Source organism: Podarcis gaigeae (genome assembly GCF_964106915.1).
Source record: "Podarcis gaigeae genome assembly, chromosome: 8".
Taxonomy (NCBI): domain Eukaryota; kingdom Metazoa; phylum Chordata; class Lepidosauria; order Squamata; family Lacertidae; genus Podarcis; species Podarcis gaigeae.
The window spans coordinates 15,763,008-15,781,375 of NC_139684.1; the positions used below are offsets into that span (position 1 = coordinate 15,763,008).

At 45.0% G+C, this 18,368-nt stretch overlaps 2 long non-coding RNA genes across 4 annotated transcripts in view; one reads left to right on the forward strand and one right to left on the reverse strand.

Annotated features, from left to right (window-relative positions):
* The window catches only part of LOC310849746, a 62,214-nt gene extending 49,470 nt beyond the window's left edge, over positions 1–12,744 (reverse strand). Inside the window, exons 1-3 of one of the 3 annotated variants that reach the window (XR_014567046.1) lie at positions 12,377–12,744; positions 11,166–11,436; positions 10,388–10,532 (exon numbers count right to left, since the gene is read on the reverse strand). This is a non-coding gene — a long non-coding RNA (uncharacterized lncRNA). The other 2 variants (XR_014567047.1, XR_014567048.1) reach the window with 2 other exon arrangements.
* LOC310849773 overlaps positions 5,789–18,368 on the forward strand; it is a 55,635-nt gene continuing 43,055 nt past the window's right edge. The window contains exon 1 of the long non-coding RNA XR_014567079.1: positions 5,789–6,111. This is a non-coding gene — a long non-coding RNA (uncharacterized lncRNA). The remainder of the gene's footprint in view (positions 6,112–18,368) is intronic.

Consider the following 18,368-nt stretch of genomic DNA (forward strand, 5'->3'; position numbering starts at 1 on the left):
CCTCCATGGCAACGCTGCGAGACAACTCCAGTGAGGGCAGCATGCTGTGTTGGGTCATCAACTCAGGAGCCAGCCATCACCTATGCCATCGCCATCTAGTGGCGAAATGTGGAACTGCAGGGCTGTTTCAACTGGGAAAACAGTCACTCTTGCTGATGGCTCACAGAGACAATTAACCACTGTTGGCAATGTGTTTGTTTCTTTTTTACAGGCAGAGCTGGAGGTCTACATTGTGCCAGGAATGAAGTGTCTTTTATCTGTATCTGCTCTTGTAAAGGAGGGTTATAAGGTTTGCTTTGAAAATGATGTCTGTTCTATTTCCAGGGGTGGGAAACAACTGGTCAATGTTGCATGTCAGAACAACCTCTTTGTTCTGGAGACACCTCTGGAGGGTAAGGGGGACACTGAGACAGCACAGGCGCAGTGTGCTAACGTTCCCATACATGATTTGTGTGTTCACTTGTGGCACAGGAGAATGTTGCACAGCTGTTGGAAATATATCCAGAAGTTGCCCGAATGCACTGAAGGTTGCAAGATGAAAGCATGTGGTAAATTCTTGGATTGTAGGGCATGCAAAAGAGCAAAGATAAAAAGGTGCAGTTATCCCAGATCGGAGAGGGTAACCACAAGGCCTTTTGAGCTTGTGCATACAGACCTTTGTGGACCCATGCCAGTGCCGAGTCTGGGCGAGGCCAGGTATGCGCTCACTCTGACAGATGATTTTTCAAGAAACGGTTGGGTTTTCTCGCTGAAACGGAAAAGCGAGGCGGCGCAACTGATCAAAGACTGGGTTGCGGCGGTGGAACTACAGTTTTCCACCAAGGTGCAGGGTTTTCAGAGTGACCGAGGCAGAGAGTTCACCGGGCCTGCTCTGCAGAGTTTCTTCCGCCAGAAAGGGATAAGTCACAGGTTGACGGTTGCTTTTTCTCCTCAGGAGAATGGCGTAGCGGAGCGCAGGAACAGAACGATAGCTGAGACAGCTGACGCTCTACTGTTTGACTCTGGTTTGCCTCAGAGCTTTTGGGCCAAAGCTTGGAAAGCTGCCAGCTTCACTTTGAACAGGTCCTATAGCTCTGTTGTAGGAGACACACCCTATTTTCTGCTGCACGGGAAGAAGCCCAAGGTGCATTTCTTCCGTGTGTTTGGTTGCGAAGCTTGGGTGCTTGTGCCAAAGGCTCAACGCAAGAAAGGTGACCCGAGGTCCCGGAAAATGATCTTTTGTGGGTACAAGCCTGCGACAAAAGGGTGGAGGTTTGCCTATCCAGAAGGCGATCAGTCCAGCATTCTAGTCAGCAGGAGTGCTGAGTTCTGTGAGCAGAGTGGTTGGTCAATGATCCATGCAAATCCTGACGTTCTCTCAGAGTGTCTGTCTGATTCTGCTGCGGAGGGAGAGTTAGAAGCTGAACCTGTTGATGAGGACCAGGTCTCTGACCAGGGTCAAGGACAGGGAGGGGCATCTCCACAGGTTGTTAAAAGAGAGCCCAAGAGTAAAGTTCAGAAGGCCAGAAGACGCAGTAAGTCAGAGGGGGAGGCTTCTGATAACAAGGACACACTTGCTGGCCCCAGTGGGTCAGAGGGAGACCTGAGACAGTGCTCAGACGTTCCACACGCACTACAAAGGGGGTACCACCTGAGAGGTTTGAGGTCACCAGTGTGTGGGTTGGTTTAGCGCAGTGCGAACCTGAGAGTTTTGAGGAGGTTCAACAGTTGCCTGAAGCAGAAGCCAGGAAGTGGCAAGAGGCAATGGAAAAGGAGTTGAACTCAATGAGGTCCTTAGGTGTGTTCTCCACCACAAAGCTGCCAGAGGGCAAGCAGGCCATGAGCTGTCGTTGGGTTTACAGGATTAAGCCCACAGCGTCTGGAGAACCACAGTACAAGGCGAGGCTTGTAGCCAGAGGGTTCACGCAGAGAAGGGGGCTGCATTACAACGAGGTGTATGCTCCTACATCCCAGAGTGAGACTCTGTGCATGCTTTTAGCAGTAGCTGCTCAAAGAGGGCACCAAGTGCACCACTTTGATGTGGATGTGGCTTATTTGAACTCGGATCTGAAGGAGGATCTGTACATGCTACCTCCTCCAGGGTTTGAGGGCAATGAGCCAGGTGTTGTGTGGCAACTACACAAGTCAATTTATGGTTGAAACAGTCAGCCAGAAATTGGAACATGTGCCTGAATGAAGCTCTGGAAAGTTTGGGTTTCCGGAAGAGTCTTGCAGACAGTTGCCTGTACCTGAAGGGTTCAGGAGAGACACAGGAAGCGATTCTGGTGTTTGTAGATGATATTCTGTACGTGGCACAGACAGGTAGACAGGTGCAAGGTTTTGCCGAAGAGCTTGGTAAGAAGTTTAAGCTCAAAAACCTTGGTCCTGTTCAGGTTTATCTAGGCGTTAGGATAGACAGGTCTGAGAACGGGAGTTTCTTGCTCAGTCAGAAAGGCAAGATTGAGCAGTTGCTTGAGAAGTTCCGGATGTCTGATTGTGCAGGGGTCAGAACGCCCATGGAGACCAACTTCGTGAAGGACAGTCAGCTTGGGGAGCGTTCTGAGTTCCAAAACCCTGAGGTGTTTCAGTCAGCGCTAGGGAGTCTGTTATATCTCTCTCAGTGGAGCAGACCAGACATAGCGTTTGCTGTGAATCTGCTCAGCAGGGAGGCTACAAAGCCCAGTGTGAATGCCTGGCAAGGCATCAAGAGAGTGTTGAGGTATTTGCAGGATACCAAAGAGTTTTGCCTCACGTTGTCAGCTGAAGGTGACGCACGGCTTACGTGCTGGAGTGACAGCGATTGGGCTTCTCTTGGAGACAGGAAGTCTGTGTCTGGGCTGGTGGTAAAGTTTGGGGAATCCCTGGTTGGGTGGAAGTCCCAGAAGCAAAGTCTTATTGCACTTTCTTCCACTGAGGCTGAGTTCAGTGCGTTGTCAGATTTGTGCAGGGAGTTGGACTTCTACCAGTGCTTGATCCAAGAGATTTGTGGGGATTGTTGCTTGCCCATAACTGTTTGGGGAGTCAATCAATCTTGTCTTAGGTTGGCAGAATCTGGACAGTTCAAGTCCAGAACCATGCATTTGGACATACGTTTCCAGAATGTATGTCAGAGTGTCCAGGCAGGTTGGATATGGCTCAAGTATTGTTCGAGCCAGGAGAACCTATCTGATGGGTTTACTAAACCCTTGACCATCCAGTGACATGGGGAGTTCTGTGAAGGGTTGTGTTTGGGGTAAGTTGTACTCACAGTTTCCCTCAGGATGCGAGACAAGATGGGGTGTGAGGAGAATCAGAACTTACAGGGTTAAACATCTGTGTGACGTCTCACAGAACTGTTTAACCATGTAAGTTCTGATTCTCCTCACAGGGAGAAGAGGAGGAAGAGCCAACAGTGTGGTGCGGCAGCTAAAAAAGCCAATGCAATTCTGGGCTGCATCAATAGGAGTATAGCATCTAGATCAAGGGAAGTAAGAGTGCCACTGTATTCTGCTCTGGTCAGACCTCACCTGGAGTACTGTGTCCAGTTCTGGGCACCACAGTTCAAGAAGGACACTGACAAACTGGAACGTGTCCAGAGGAGGGCAACCAAAATGGTCAAAGGCCTGGAAACGATGCCTTATGAGGAACGGCTAAGGGAGCTGGGCATGTTTAGCCTGGAGAAGAGGAGGTTAAGGGGTGATATGATAGCCATGTTCAAATATATAAAAGGATGTCACATAGAGGAGGGAGAAAGGTTGTTTTCTGCTGCTCCAGAGAAGCGAACACGGAGCAATGGTTCCAAACTACAAGAAAGAAGATTCCACCTAAACATTAGGAAGAACTTCCTGACCGTAAGAGCTGTTCGACAGTGGAATTTGCTGCCAAGGAGTGTGGTGGAGTCTCCTTCTTTGGAGGTCTTTAAGCAGAGGCTTGACAACCATATGTCAGGAGTGCTCTGATGGTGTTTCCTGCTTGGCAGGGGGTTGGACTCGATGGCCCTTGTGGTCTCTTCCAATTCTATGATTCTATGAGAGTTATGTAGGGGGTGGTTGTGTCAGGAACATGGCTCAGCCGAGCACAGGGTAACAGGCAGAGTTGAGCCAAGTGAGAGAGAGACCTTTCTGCAGACAAAAGTTGGCTGTTAGAGATGGGAATGGAGAACTCGACCCCCTCTTCATGAAGAAGTCACTGACACAGATAGCTCTTAAGCAGAGGGAAAGTTAGGAGGCAGTCAGAGTGTTACTAGGCAACCAGAAGAGAGGCAGAGGACAGAGACTGTGTCTTGTGGAAGTGGGGAGGGGGAAGTCCAACCTCTCACTCCTTGTTCTCGGAAACTGGACAAGGACAAAGTGCAATGGAAAGTCAAGAGGAGAAGGGTGGGAATCTGCTGTCCTTCCTTCTGTGAGAGGGGCGGAGATTCAGACTGACCAACTCCTTTAATGAGAGGAGGCTAGAAGCAATGCTCAGGATGTGTTTTTGTACATAAAAGTACCATAAAACTGCCGGAGTGTCATTAATTTTTATCGATGGTTGTTTGCCTGCCTGAGATCAGTACACCTGTGATTCTCCAGCTGATCAAAAACTATGGAAGTATAGCCAGAGATATGAGTGAGTTTTTTCTTGGTATGAACTTTCATGTGCATGCATGAAGAAGTGTACATGCACAGAAAAGCTCGTACCAAGAACAAACTTAGTTGGTCACTAAGCTGCTACAGGACATTTTGTTTATTTGTTTATTTATTTATTTTTATTTTATATATATTACACATACCCATTGAACTTGATGAGGCTGTGGATTTTATGTAGATAAGCGCAGGACTGCAGGATGTGTTTCAGGGGCTCTGTGTCTATTATTGCTGTACTACTGTTTGCCTGACAGCTGCCAGTAAAAATGCCAGAGGTTCCTTAGAATGGAAGCTCTTGTCTGAGGCCTGAAATAAAGGTAGTATTGATTAATCTAATAGATACCTAATTATCATGTTGCATTGTTATATCAAAGCATTATTGTAAGCCAAAGACAGAATAGCAAATAAGGAGCTGTCCTCTTAAATTAAGATATATAATACATAATTCCCCCCATTGTATCAAATTCAGGATTGTGATGCAGCACAACAAATCTTCCAGTGGCAATGGCATTGAAGACCTAATTGCCTCCATTGTTTCAGCATGTCCAGGAAACAAATATGCCTCTTAAATCCTATGTCAGACAGTGTATCCATGGCAGAGGTAAAACTTCATTTGCAGTCTTATCCACATACACATTGAACTCAATGAGAGTGTGGATTTTGTGTAGTTAAGCACAGGACTGCAGGATGTGTTTCAGGGGCTGTGTGTCTAGGCATTCAGGCTATGCTATCAGATCCTTCAAGGGTCCCAATTTAATAAGGACTTCTTGAATTGGCAGAAGCTGCTCCGGCTTCTGATCCCAATCCGGGATGTCCTGATTTTCCCAGAGGCCACTCTGAGCTGTGTTGCATTTCAAAATGCAGCATGGGCTGGAGCAATCTTCCTGGAGGCTGCTCTAGGCTATGGGAAAGGAAGAGGTCAACAGCAAGTAAGGGGCAAGCGATGAAGATGGGGGTGCAGTGGGGCGGTGCCCTGAATTTTTGTCACAAAATGTTGGAGGGTGTGCGCTAACAACAACCAAGAAATACGTCAATGGGTCCAATATACATTCCTTTGGGGGGCTTTCTCCAATTCGCACATTCATATTTGTGAGATGGACGATGGAGAAGAAAATGACTGGGGAGCTGTGCATTATGCAATTCTGACATGGATATAGGAAACAGTCAGGATATAGGAAACAGTGAAGAAAGAGAACAGAAGACCACACAGCCTTGGCAAGGTGCGCCCTGTTCTCCACGTCAGCACAAGATGACTAATTGCCTTCTCCAATGGCACTTGGTCTTAGTCCAGAAAAAGGTAGCATCACCCAATAGAGCTGAAGAAGGGCTATATAAAAAAGCAGAGAGCACCATCCTGGCCACAGCAGAGACCAAAGGCAACTCTTCCTCGCCTGTATTCTTTTTGGCCAACTCAAGGAGGACACTCCAATTCTGACGCACCATGAAGTCGTGTCTCATCCTGCTAGCTGCAATGCTGTTGGTTTCAACACTTAGCGGTTCTGATGGTGAAGACAAACCGGGCCGCGTAGTAAGTAATGTTAAATGTTTGTGGGTGTCTCTATGTGGGATGGTATGTGGGTGTGAATTGGCTCCTTGCTGTATATGGCGAAGATGTGTTCTGTTGCTTGTTCTAAAACTAAACAAATAGGGTGTGAGTAGAAGATGAGAGCCTGGGTTGTTTCCAATGGTGGTCCTACTCAGAGCAGACCCATTGTAATTAATGGGTTTGACTAACAGGCCCAGAGGGGGAACAACCCAAATTGTGCATGAGTTGAACTTTGTACAAAGTTCCGAAGCAAAAAGGGGGACGGAGAGTGGGGGGGGGGAATGCATTGTGTCTGATGTTGGTCCTACACATTAGAACATATGAAGAACCAATGACCTAGCATCTGTTCTAGCACCCTGTTCTTCCCATAAAGCAGGAGCCAAGCACAAGAGCAGTCTCCTCTCCTGCAGTTTCCATCAATTGGGTTACGGCTGCCATATTCCCAAAAGTGAAAGTTGCCATATGGGTTTTCCCAGACATTTTGCCAATTTGACGGAAACCCACCCGGATGTCATTTTGACAGTCCGATTCCTGGGAAAACACAGTCATATGGCAGTCCTAACTTGGATGCATTTCTGTCTCTGACTGTGGAAGCAGAGTCATCCTGACTAGTACCCATCAGAGTAGACCCACTGCAGTTAATGAGCATGGTTAACATGCTCGTTCTTCCATGTGACATCCTGTCAAGAGGTCCATCCCACACAATGTCAGAATCAGGCCAACACCCTCTAATTGGCAGGCGTCTTCTCTATTGTCATTTCTGTGCCCACTACAGATGTTCTACTTTTGACAAACCTTCTAAAAGCTTTGTCTCTCTTGGATTTTCCATTGCTTTCATGGGTGTGCTATTGTTCTTTTAAAAATGCTTTTATGTTTAATATATAGATATGGTATTAGACAGTAAGTTACTTTGGGAAGTGCTTCGTTAATAATAGTAGTAGCAACAATGAAAAACAACAACCCACTTTTTCCCAGATTTCTCCTTCTCCTGATCTTCCCAATCCAATGCTAGAGAGGATTGAGGGGATGGCACATCAATATGGGAAAGGTCCAAGAGGCACCTATTCCAGGTGATAAACCTAACCTGCCTCCTTCTTCCTACAGATCAGGGCTACTTGCAAAACATTGACCCAGCAGGTCCCAGTTGGGCACAATCCCCCCCCCCAACTCCTGCTGGGACCCTAGTCATCCTCCTTGAAGCAAACATGGAGCATGGGGTGTTTCATGATGTCAACTGTCAATCAACTGACAGGAGGTTATCAGTATGATGGTTGGAGCATCAAAGCCCTGCCTATGCATGCTTTTCCACTCCCTGCAAGGAAGGAGGCTTCATCACCATTTGAAGGAGTCCATTCCACTGTTAAACAGCTCTAACCATCACAACAACGTACTTCCTAATGTTGAGTTAGAATCTGCTTCCTTGTAACTTGAAGCCATCAGTTCTGGACCTACCCTCCAGAGCTGGAGAGAACAAGCTTACACCATCCTCCATGTGACAGCCATTTAGTTTAGCCATCTGGCTCACATATCTCCTGTCATTCTCTTATCCAGGCTAAACATACCCAACTTCCTCAACAGTTCCTCATAAGGCCTGGTTTCAAGACCCTTGATTATCTTGGTCACCTTTCCTCTGCACACATTCCAGCTCATCAATATTCTTCTTAAACTGTGGCACCCATAACATGACACAATACTTCAGCTGTGGTCTGACCAAGGCCGAATAAAATGGCACCACTACTTCCCTTAAACTGCACACTATACTTTGATTGATGCAGCCTAGGATATCATTAGCTTCTTTTTTTTTTTTTTTTGCTGTTGTGTCACACTCTTGGCTCATGTTTAGCTTGTTGTCTACCAAGACCCCTAGATGCTTTTCACATGTAGTATTGGCAAGCCAGGTCACCACCACCATCACCAAAATTCTTCTGATTTAAAAAGGGGAAACTTCCCTAAAATGAGGAGGTTGTGGAAAAGGAGACAGAAAGGCAAAGTCAAGAGGGTGAAATAACTCCAAAATGCTTGGGAGTTGTTTAAAGATACAATATTTGAAGCTCAACTTGAGTTTATACCGCAAACCCGGGCAGGTACAATGAGGGCCAAGAGCAAACAGGCATAAGAAGCAACGTGGAAGAAGCTATTAGAGGCAAGGAAGCTTCCTTCAAAAAACTGAAGTCTTGTCCAAAGGAAGAGATCACGAAGGAATACAAACTCGGGCAAGTTGAAAGATTTGTTACCAATAAAAGAAAGTATTTCACCATGCAGCACATAGTAAGAGACAATGACGGCCACCAACCTAGATTGCTATAAAAGAGGTTTAGATAAATTTATGGAGGAGGAGAGGGCTATTGATGGCTACTAGACATTGTGGCTATGCTCTACCACCACAGTTGGAGGCAGCAATACTGGTTACTGGAAAGCACAGTAGGGGATTAGGCTCTTGTGCTCAAATCCTGCTCTTTGGTTTTGAGAACAGGATGTTGGACTAGGTGGGATTCTGGCCTGATGGTGCAGAGTTCTTCTTATGTTCTTAATAATGCATGATTCAATTTCAGCAGTGGGATCAGGAATGGTCAAACTCAGGAAGGGTGAGACCAGAGCGGAATGAACCAGAAGAACAGTCAAGGAAGGAGAATGAAGGAATTCCACTCAGCAGTGGCAAAGAGCTTAGTGTTCTCCATGCCATCATGAAGCAGCTAGTTGCTCTTCCAAACTTCACTTTGTTTTTGTCCAGAAATAGATAGTATAACCAAACAGAGCTCAAAAAGGGGTATATAAAGAAAGCAAAGAGCACCATCTCAGGCAGAGCTGAGACAAGGGCAACTCTTCCTAGGGAAGGAACTCTGCCTCTATTCCTTTCTGCTGACCAAAGGGAGACACCCTGATTCTGAGCCATCATGAAATGGTCTATCCTGCTAGCTGTAATGATCCTGGTTTGTGCTACAAGAATGTTGGCTAACGAGGAGAGCCTCATTGAGGACCAGGCTGGCGTCCTAGATGATGTGAGTAGAATTAACACTAAAAGCAGTGGGTGGGAGAAGGTCTTGACACTTGGAAGCTACCACCAGGTCTTGAGTAGTGGTGCTTGCTGTGGAGGCTGGTCCAAGAGGGCAGCCAGGTCTTAGCCCTACCAAGAGAAATGCCCAGCATTTATTTATTTTTAACTGAATTCAAACTCCGACCCCCCTCAAAAGGTATTTGAGGGGCAGAAAACAAAGGACATGGAGGGAGGGAAAAAGAAAGGGAAGGAGGAATAATTAAAATGTGACACCAGAGAAGGGAACAGAGCGACCAGTGACCAGCAGCAGGTGGGTGAAATCGTGTTTTGGAGTTGCTGAGTATCACTTACATATAATGGAAATAAACCAAGGCCAAAAATGTTTTAACTAACAGGTAACATTGTGGAATGACATATCTAAGATTGTTCTACTAGGGGAAAATAATGTTAAATAGGTCAGTGTAGATCCATCCTTGGATACTTTTCTGTTCCTCTTCCTCTCTCTGGCCAATCAGCTCTCAGCAACACTCAGCAGTATCATTCCAAAAGGATTGCTATTGTCATGAATCTCTAGACAGAAAAAAATTTCAATATTTATTTTACCAGGGCAATGTCAAGTATGTCTTCAAGCGCAAGGCGGTCCCTTTCAAAACCAAGTTCAAGAGGTCGTCCGTAGGCCTATTCATGGGAGCTGTTGCTGTTGACGCTCTGTTGCCGGATATACCCGACGAGGTCGTTCAGGGTGAGGACCTAGACAACCTTACTGGAGAAGTTAGAAGAAGTAACACTATATGCACTCTCTCTCTCTCTCTCTCTCTCTCTCTCTCTCTCTCTCTGTTTGTGCGTGTGTGTGTGATCTTATTTTTATTTTATCAGGGCAAATGGCCATTATCCAGCCAAACTATTTGGGTTAAACGGGTTTACTTCCTGATTTGCCAGGCAGCTCTTCTGAGTATGCTCAACGCTCTAAGACCACACCTGCACACCGTTAGCTATCCTATGGGTATGACTATCAGTGACTACAACCCAGCAGACAATCTCTGAGTAGGAATAGCAAGAGACACATATGGCTTCACATGTTTCACCCCCGTGTATTATATTTTGGAACTCCCAATAAATCATCCATGGTCCTGGTGAAAATCAGTTTGGCTTCTTCAAATAAATTTTGAGATCTCTTGCTTGGGCTTTTTCCGGGGTGACTCTCCCCCACCCCCCTATGTGGAATGCTCTCCCCCAGGGAGGCATGTCTAACATAATCTTTACCTGTTTTTTGGTGCCAGGCAAAGACGTTTGTCTTTTAAAGGGTGGTGCTGTGACCTGTTTCAGTGGGGAAGGATCTCAGAAGCTGTATTTTTAGTTTACATTGGATCTTCCAGATTGCTTTTAATGTACGGCACTATGGGTCACCCTGTGAGAAAAGCAAATAACACATGGCGGTGATGTTTAAATTTATTCATTGCTTGTTAGAGATCTCCAAGTGACTTGCTACATGCCTGCATTGCAGGAGCTTAGACTAGGTGACCCATTGTGTCCCAACTGTATGTTTCTATATGATTCCATGAACATTGTAACAGCATATGATTGGGGGGTGCCCATTTCATTTGTTGGACCCATGGCCATGGGTAAGTAGCTCCAGAGCCCATTACAGGCAGGACCCTTCCTCTACACAGATGAGTTCTGCAAGGGCAAAAGATCAGAGGAAGGGAGCTGACTGGCAGTGCCACCCCTTGGGTCTGTTGTAATTAAGAAGCTGGCGGGTGAGGTGAAGGTTGATTGAGGTTATGGAGTCCTGTGCCTCATTCGTCCTGAGGCTTTAGCCCATTCCTGCCCATAGCATTGGATACAGCCCAAGGAAAACAATGAGCAGTTCCCCTCCCCCCATCTACTACACTGACCTTCCCTAAAAGCGGTTTAGGGCAAGGAGGCCACTCACAGGCAAGTCAATGTAGGGAGGGCTTGAAAGCCACTACTGCAGCAATGAGGCCTTAATCTCTTTTCTTTCTACAAATAGAGTATTTTGACTTTTGATTACGAACCGTACCTCAGTCGTCCACCTGATGCCAAAGTTCCGTGAAGCCACATAAGACAACGAGCCTGTGCAGCAAAGTAGTCCTCACTGCGGATGTTCCTCCTCAGCACCACAAACCCACAATGTAGAATCCCAGATTGAGCAAAAGAGAAGTTCCTTTGGACCCCAACCCACCAATATATCTGAGGAGCATGATACTTATAAATTCGGTTCAGCTCCAGGTTTCTTTTGAGGGAGCGGTGGGCAGTAGTTCTTCATTTCACATTCAAATCCACACAAGAAACTGCAAATAATGAAGCATTCTTTGTTTTAATTTCTGTTGTGCAACCAATGATCAAAGTATTGATTAATTACCACAACAGTAGGAAAGGTTTTTAATAACTTTGGTGTTTTCATTTCTTTTCCTCCTTGGCAATCTTTGCTATAACTGCATATAACACAAGCGTAATGCAAGTAATAAAACATGCTTTGTTTTAATTTCTAAAGTATAAGCAATCAATTGTGGCAAGAGAAGAAAAGCTTTAAATAACTTCAATTGTTGTTTTATTTTCATATAATTAATAAAGAGGGCATTGCATGGCATATCACCCCTTTGTCTATTTTTCCTTTAGTGTGTCATTTCTGTAAATTTTAATGCCCCCAGGAGAGGAGAGGGGATTATTTACAGAGGGGGAAAGTTGATAATGTTTAAATCACAATTAAACTAAAAGGTGAAACAGGACAATTTGAAACTTGTATTTCTGGGGTTGAGCAGAGCCTCACCAGGTCCCCTCTGAAACCCAGAGACAGACTTTGGATTCTGAAGGGACCACAGCCATGGAAATTTGCTACCCACCTCATAAAGAAATAAATATGTAACATCAGCAAAACAAATAAAAAGCATGATAAATCAGGTCACTAAGTTTCCCTGAACCTTTTGAAGCACTTTTAATAAAACACAACTTATTTCAGTTCTCCTCCAGGATTTTTACTCACAATTTAGCCAGATGTGCAAGGATATCACAATCTAATGATCCCTGGCATGCAAACATCTGATAAGCAGTAATGAGTCTCCATCAGCTTTTTGTACATTTAATTACAAGAAAGACACATCCAGAGCAAGGCTTCCCACCTCCTCTCAGCAAAGGAGTTGCTCAGCCTAAATCAGAATCCCACCCGCAACAGGAAGGATGCCAGAACCCTGCTTTTCTCCTCCTTCCCTTCCACAGTTCTCTGAGCCTCACCCATCTCCCTGTGCCAGGACTGATTGGTTGGCCTATCTCTTCCCCAGAAAACACAGACTCCGGCTTATTTGATGGTTGCCTGGCAACGCTTTGGCCGGCTTCCAACTCTTCCACTCCTTGTGAAGTAAAGGCTTCTTCCCTGGGAAGGAGGGGTCCCAGGCTGTCCTGTCTGGAATCTAACAGTTCTCCATCATATGCCAAGTCAACCTCTTGTTCACTCAGCTCAAATTCTGGGTCTGAACCTTCTACTGCACCCTGGAGGGCCAAGTTCCTGACACACAAGATACTCTAGGATTGATCTAGCAGATGTTTTAAAATAGAATATATATCATCATCAACAACAACAACCTTTATTACGGTCCAGAGACCCAACAAATCGTTATAAAGCAATACACAATTCATACAGCCTACCTCCAGGTTAAACATGCATTTTGTTCAGAATATAGGGATCATTGGTTCTTGCAACCACCAATAAAAACTTTGCCACTGCTAATGTTCTGGTGTTTGTCCAGTCTTCCAATAGGAACCTGACACAGTGAGCCTCTGATTTTCCTGGGAAAGGTACCAGAAAGGGTAATATCAGTTCAGCCCTGGCTTGCTCATATTTTGCACAGTACAACAAAATATGTTTTATGGAATCAATGTCTTGAGCACACGAGCAAAGTTTGTCCTGGTAGGGAACTCCTCTCAACCTGCCATCCAACACTGCAGAAGAAAAGATGTTTAGTTTGCACAGCTGTACATTTAGTTTATACAGTTTACACAGCTGTATATGAAGCAAACAGAGACTATCAAGTCTGCATAAAACATTTCTCCTCCCCTCATAACAGAACAGGAGCATTAGCACCATATATACAGTTGTTGTTGTTTAGTTGTCTAGTCGTGTCCGACTCTTCGTGACCCCATGGACCAGAGCACACCAGGCACTTCTGTCTTCCACTGCCTCCTGCAGTTTAGTCAAACTCATGCTGGTAGCCTTGAGAACACTATCCAACCATCTCGTCCTCTGTTGTCCCCTTCTCCTTGCGCCCTCCATCTTTCCCAACATCAGGGTCTTTTCCAGGGAGTCTTCTCTTCTCATGAGGTGGCCAAAGTATTGGCGCCTCAGCTTCACGATCTGTCCTTCCAGTGAGCATTCAGGGCTGATTTCCTTCAGAATGGATAGGTTTGATCTTCTTGCAGTCCAAGAGTCTCCTCCAACACCATAATTCAAAAGCATCAATTCTTTGGCGATCAGCCTTCTTTATCGTCCAGCTCTCACTTCCATACATTACTACTAGGAAAACCATAGCTTTTACTATACAGACCTTTGTTGGCAAGGTGATGTCTCTACTTTTTAAGATTCTGTCTAGGTTTGTCATTGCTATATATACGGTATTGAATTGAATTGAATTGAATTAATTTATTACGGTCACAGACCAGAAAAAACAACAACGATAGTTTACAAGGGGAGTAATGGTGTCAATTAAAAATTGTAAAATTATACATAAAAGCAATACACATATGCACACACACACACACACACACACACGCACACACACACTACAATGTATGTATAGACTTAAAAAATGAGGGGGCTTGTCCAGGGGTCAAGTTTTTTACTTTTTTACAGCTAATGCCCTCCGCTTGATCGCAGCCGCAGAAAATTTGGCCACTTTCAGCGTTACTTCTGGGTTTTTATCTCCTAGTAGGATTTTCAGCCGCTGAGATTCAGATCGACCTGGAAATTTCTGAACAATAGGGGAAATAAACAGTGACCTGATATCCCCATAGAGGTCGCAATGTAGCAACACATGTGAAACCGTTTCCACCTCTTTCAGACCACATGGGCAGACTCGTTCAGCATAGGGTTTGCCCACGTATCTGCCCTTTAGTAAGGCAGATGGCAGTACATCAAATCTGGTAAGGGTAAACGCCCGCCTGTATTTTGCGATTTGTAAATCCAGCAAATATGGTGTTAGATTGAACCCTTTTCCATAATCTTGGATGGCTGGATATTTATCTATCTTGCTCATATGTTCCTGAAGCTCTACATCTCCTATTCGCTGGCTCACCATCCTTTTAGCCTTTTCAAAACCTGAGGCTATAAGTTCTTGTGGGGAAAGCCCCAGGCCCTTCAATTTTTCATAGAGCAACAATCTCCATTTAGACTGGAACGGGTCTAATAGAGTCAATGGAGCCACTCCCACTGGGAAAAATATGAGTTTTAGCCAGAAGTGAATCTTCAGGATCCATATCCTGGCATTGATAGGGAGTTGACCTACCTCCAGCCTAATGGCTGTGTTGGAAACACAGGTAGGTAACCCTAGTAGGGAGCGGTAAAATTTAGTTTGTACAGATTCCAGGGACTTGAGTTTTTGACAATTAAATATCTGGGTGCCATACATCAGTTGTGGAAGTATTTTTGCGACAAAGACCTGGGAGGCAGCAGGAACATATTGACCTCCTTTTCTATAGAAGAATCTTATGATAGCTCTGGAAGATCTTTGCGCATTTGCAATGGAATTCTTAATCTGATGGCACCAGGATCCCTTCTCATCAAAGATTATTCCAAGATATCTAAAGGATGTTACTTGCTCAATAGGTTGGTTATTAATTTTCCATTTATGTCGGAGTTTTCTCTTGGAGAACACCATAATTTTTGATTTAGTGTAATTTATTATTAGGTGTTCAGCTTCGCAATACTCTGTAAGAGCTCGTAAAAGTTTTCTTAGACCCACACAAGAGAAGGAAATAAGTGCCGCATCATCTGCGTACAAAAGGACTGGGATTGGTATATTATTTAGGTTTGGGGGATGAGTACTTGCATCCTCCATCTTTCTGACTAAGGAGTTTATGTAGAAGTTAAATAGAATAGGGGCAAGAACACAGCCTTGCTTGACACCATGGAAACTTTGGATTTCCTTTGATAGGTTCCCATAACGGTCACATCTAACACGGATCCGAGTATTTTCATGTAGTCTACGCATAAGAAGCAAAAGACGTCTGTCGATGTTTGTGGCACTTAATTTTTCCCAAAGTCTGTGCCGGGGTATCAAATCGAAAGCTGATTTGAAATCTATAAAGGCTACATAGAGGGAGCCTCCTTTCTTTGAGGTGTATTTCTCCACTAGATGTTGCAATACCAGTCCTTGGTCTAAAGTTGATCTATGTGCCCTGAAACCAGCCTGGGCTTCCTTAAGGATGTGCTCCCATTCCAGCCAGTCCGCAAACTTTTCACGTAAGTGAGTTGCGTAAAGTTTGCTAATAATGCTTAAGAGACTGATTGGTCTGTAATTGGCTGGATCAAGTTTACAGCCTTTCTTGAATATGGGAACGATGATTGCCAATCCCCAGTCCTCTGGTATTATTGCTGTTTGATCTATGCTGGTGAATAGGGTGGCAAGAACTGGGGCCCACCAGTCAATATTGGCTTTAAGAAGCTCAGGGGAGATATTATCTGCTCCCGGGGCTTTTCTGTATTTGAGTGCCTGAATAAGCCTCCTGACCTCCGCAACCGACACCGGAGGCCACTCATCACCTGCCGCACACTGTGTTAGTGGCTGTGTCAAAGGCAGAGCTGAATATAATGATTGGAAAAATGCCTCCCAAGTCCCTGCAGGTATAGTATACTCCACTTCTGAGGAGGTAGATCGCACTCCATTCGCTACCATTCTCCAGAAGGTGGCCGAGTCTCTCTCTCTGGATGCATCTATTAGGCATTTCCATTCTCTTTTCTGTGCCAGGAGTTTTTTGTTTTTAATCAGGATTTTATAATTTCGTTTATCTTCAAACCAGACCGTGGGGAGTTGGGGTAAATTGGCAGATCTATAATTCTTGTATATATACGGTAATCATACATAATTGAAAAACACCTTTAAAAATATGCACAGGTCCTGCTATGTGAACGTTCAATACACAAACCATCTGGGATAGCTCAGTCCGTGGAACATGAGACTCTTAATCCCAGGATCATGGGTTCGAGCCTCACCTTAGGCAAAAAAATTCCTGCATTTCAGGTGGTTGGACTAGAAGACTGACATGGTTCCTTCCAACTCTACAATTCTATAATTCTAGGAACCTTAAGTCACCCATACACAAAGGGTTTCTACCCTAATGTCACAATAGAAATGTCTGATTCAAATATCCGAACATACCCATCAGCGAGCAGCTGTTCAGCACCTGTTGTCAGGGATGTGGATCAACCCAGCTCAGGGGAACAGGCAGACTCAGAAATTGAGTCAAGTGAGGGAGAGACTGGCTCTGCAGACAAAAGCTGGCTGGATGTGTTTTTGTAAATAAAAGTACCATAAAACTGCCGGAGAGTCATTAATTCTAATCAAGGCTTGCTTTCCTGCCTGAGATCATTACAGCTTGGTCAGTCTCCAACTCCTCACATCAAAGGATGGGAAAGGAGGCAAAGATGTCTGAGGAGCAACACGCTGGAACCTGGAACACACAGAGACGCAACTAGTGAGCTACAGGTACTATTTCAACAGAATTCAGTACTAAAGACTCAAATTAACCAGTTAGTAGAGTTGTTAAATCAACAATGGCTAGAACTGTTGGAAGAAAAAGATAGAAGAACCACCAGATCACCTATTGGGCCCCCCTCCAAGTTTTCAGGGGGGAACTCTGAATACCTAGTGTTCAAAACCAGTTTGAAATGGTTTCTGGAGCTGAGAGAGAGAGAATTCCAGGGTGAAAGTGGAAAGGTGTTTTTCGTGGTCAGTTTGCTGGAAGGGGAGGCCAAGCAATGGGTGACTCCTCTCCTTGTTGATGGACATCAGGGCTTGTCAGATCTGGACTCATTCTTGAAACTAATGGATGCTATTTTCCAGAACCCACAGTGGGACGCCACCACATCCCAACCATTACTGAGTCTAAAGCAAGGGTGTAAAACCATGATGCACTACACCATGGAATTTAATACGTTATCTCAACAATTGGAATGGGGGAGAGAAGGCACCCAAGACGTTATATCGAGCTAGGCTGAACGGGGACCTAATCGAAAAGCTAGCCAGGATGCCCCCCCCCCCCTTCTTCCTTGGAAGGTCTGATACAGACATCTCTACAATTGGATCAATGAGCGATTGAAAGCAAGGCGGAGAGGAGCAGGCTGGGCAAGCAGTCATTCAAGATGGCCGACATTCCTTTAAAAACAAATAAAAAATATTAAGTACAAATTAGAAAACATACATATTTACAACAAAAGAAAATACAAAAGAAAAACTACCGTATTTTTCGCCCTATAGGACACACTTTTTCCCCTCCAAAAATGAAGGGGAAATGCATGTGCGTCCTATGGGGCGAATGCAGGCTTTCGCTGAAGCCTGGAGAGCGAGAGGGGTCGGTGTCAGGGACAGCTATCGAACAGCATCGAGGTGACTAGGGGGGTGAGACAGGGTTGTATTTTGGCCCCCACACTGTTTTGTCTATTCTTAAATGACCTAGAAGAGAACTTAATGGACCCAGATGGACACATTCCAAAAATAGGAATGAGAAGGACCCCTTTGTTGTTGTATGCTGATGACGCAGCCATCATCTCGCGTTCCAGGCCGGGCTTGAATTATCTGTTGAGGAAATTTTCTGATTACTGTTCTGGAAATGGTTTATCCATTAATTATGAAAAATCTAAAATCTTAGTCTTCGAAAGAAGATTCTCCCAGTCTAAATGGGTGCTGGATGGCCATAACCTTGAACAGGTAAAATACTTCAGTTACCTAGGGCTCACATTCCATCATACAAGATCTTGGAAGCACCATTGGCAAACCTCCCTTCAAAAGGCGGAGATTACAAAGCTAGCCATACATAGATTCTTCTTCACAAAGGGCGGCAAATATGTTCCAGCAGCCTTAAGGGTTTTCAACGCAAAGCCCGTCTCCCAACTCCTGTATGCAGCAAATGTCTGGCATAATGGGGACCTGCCAAAGCTAGATGGCTTTCAGGCAAAATTTATACGATCTCTGCTGCAGGTACCTAACTGCGTCCCCAACTCCGTACTTTTGTTGGA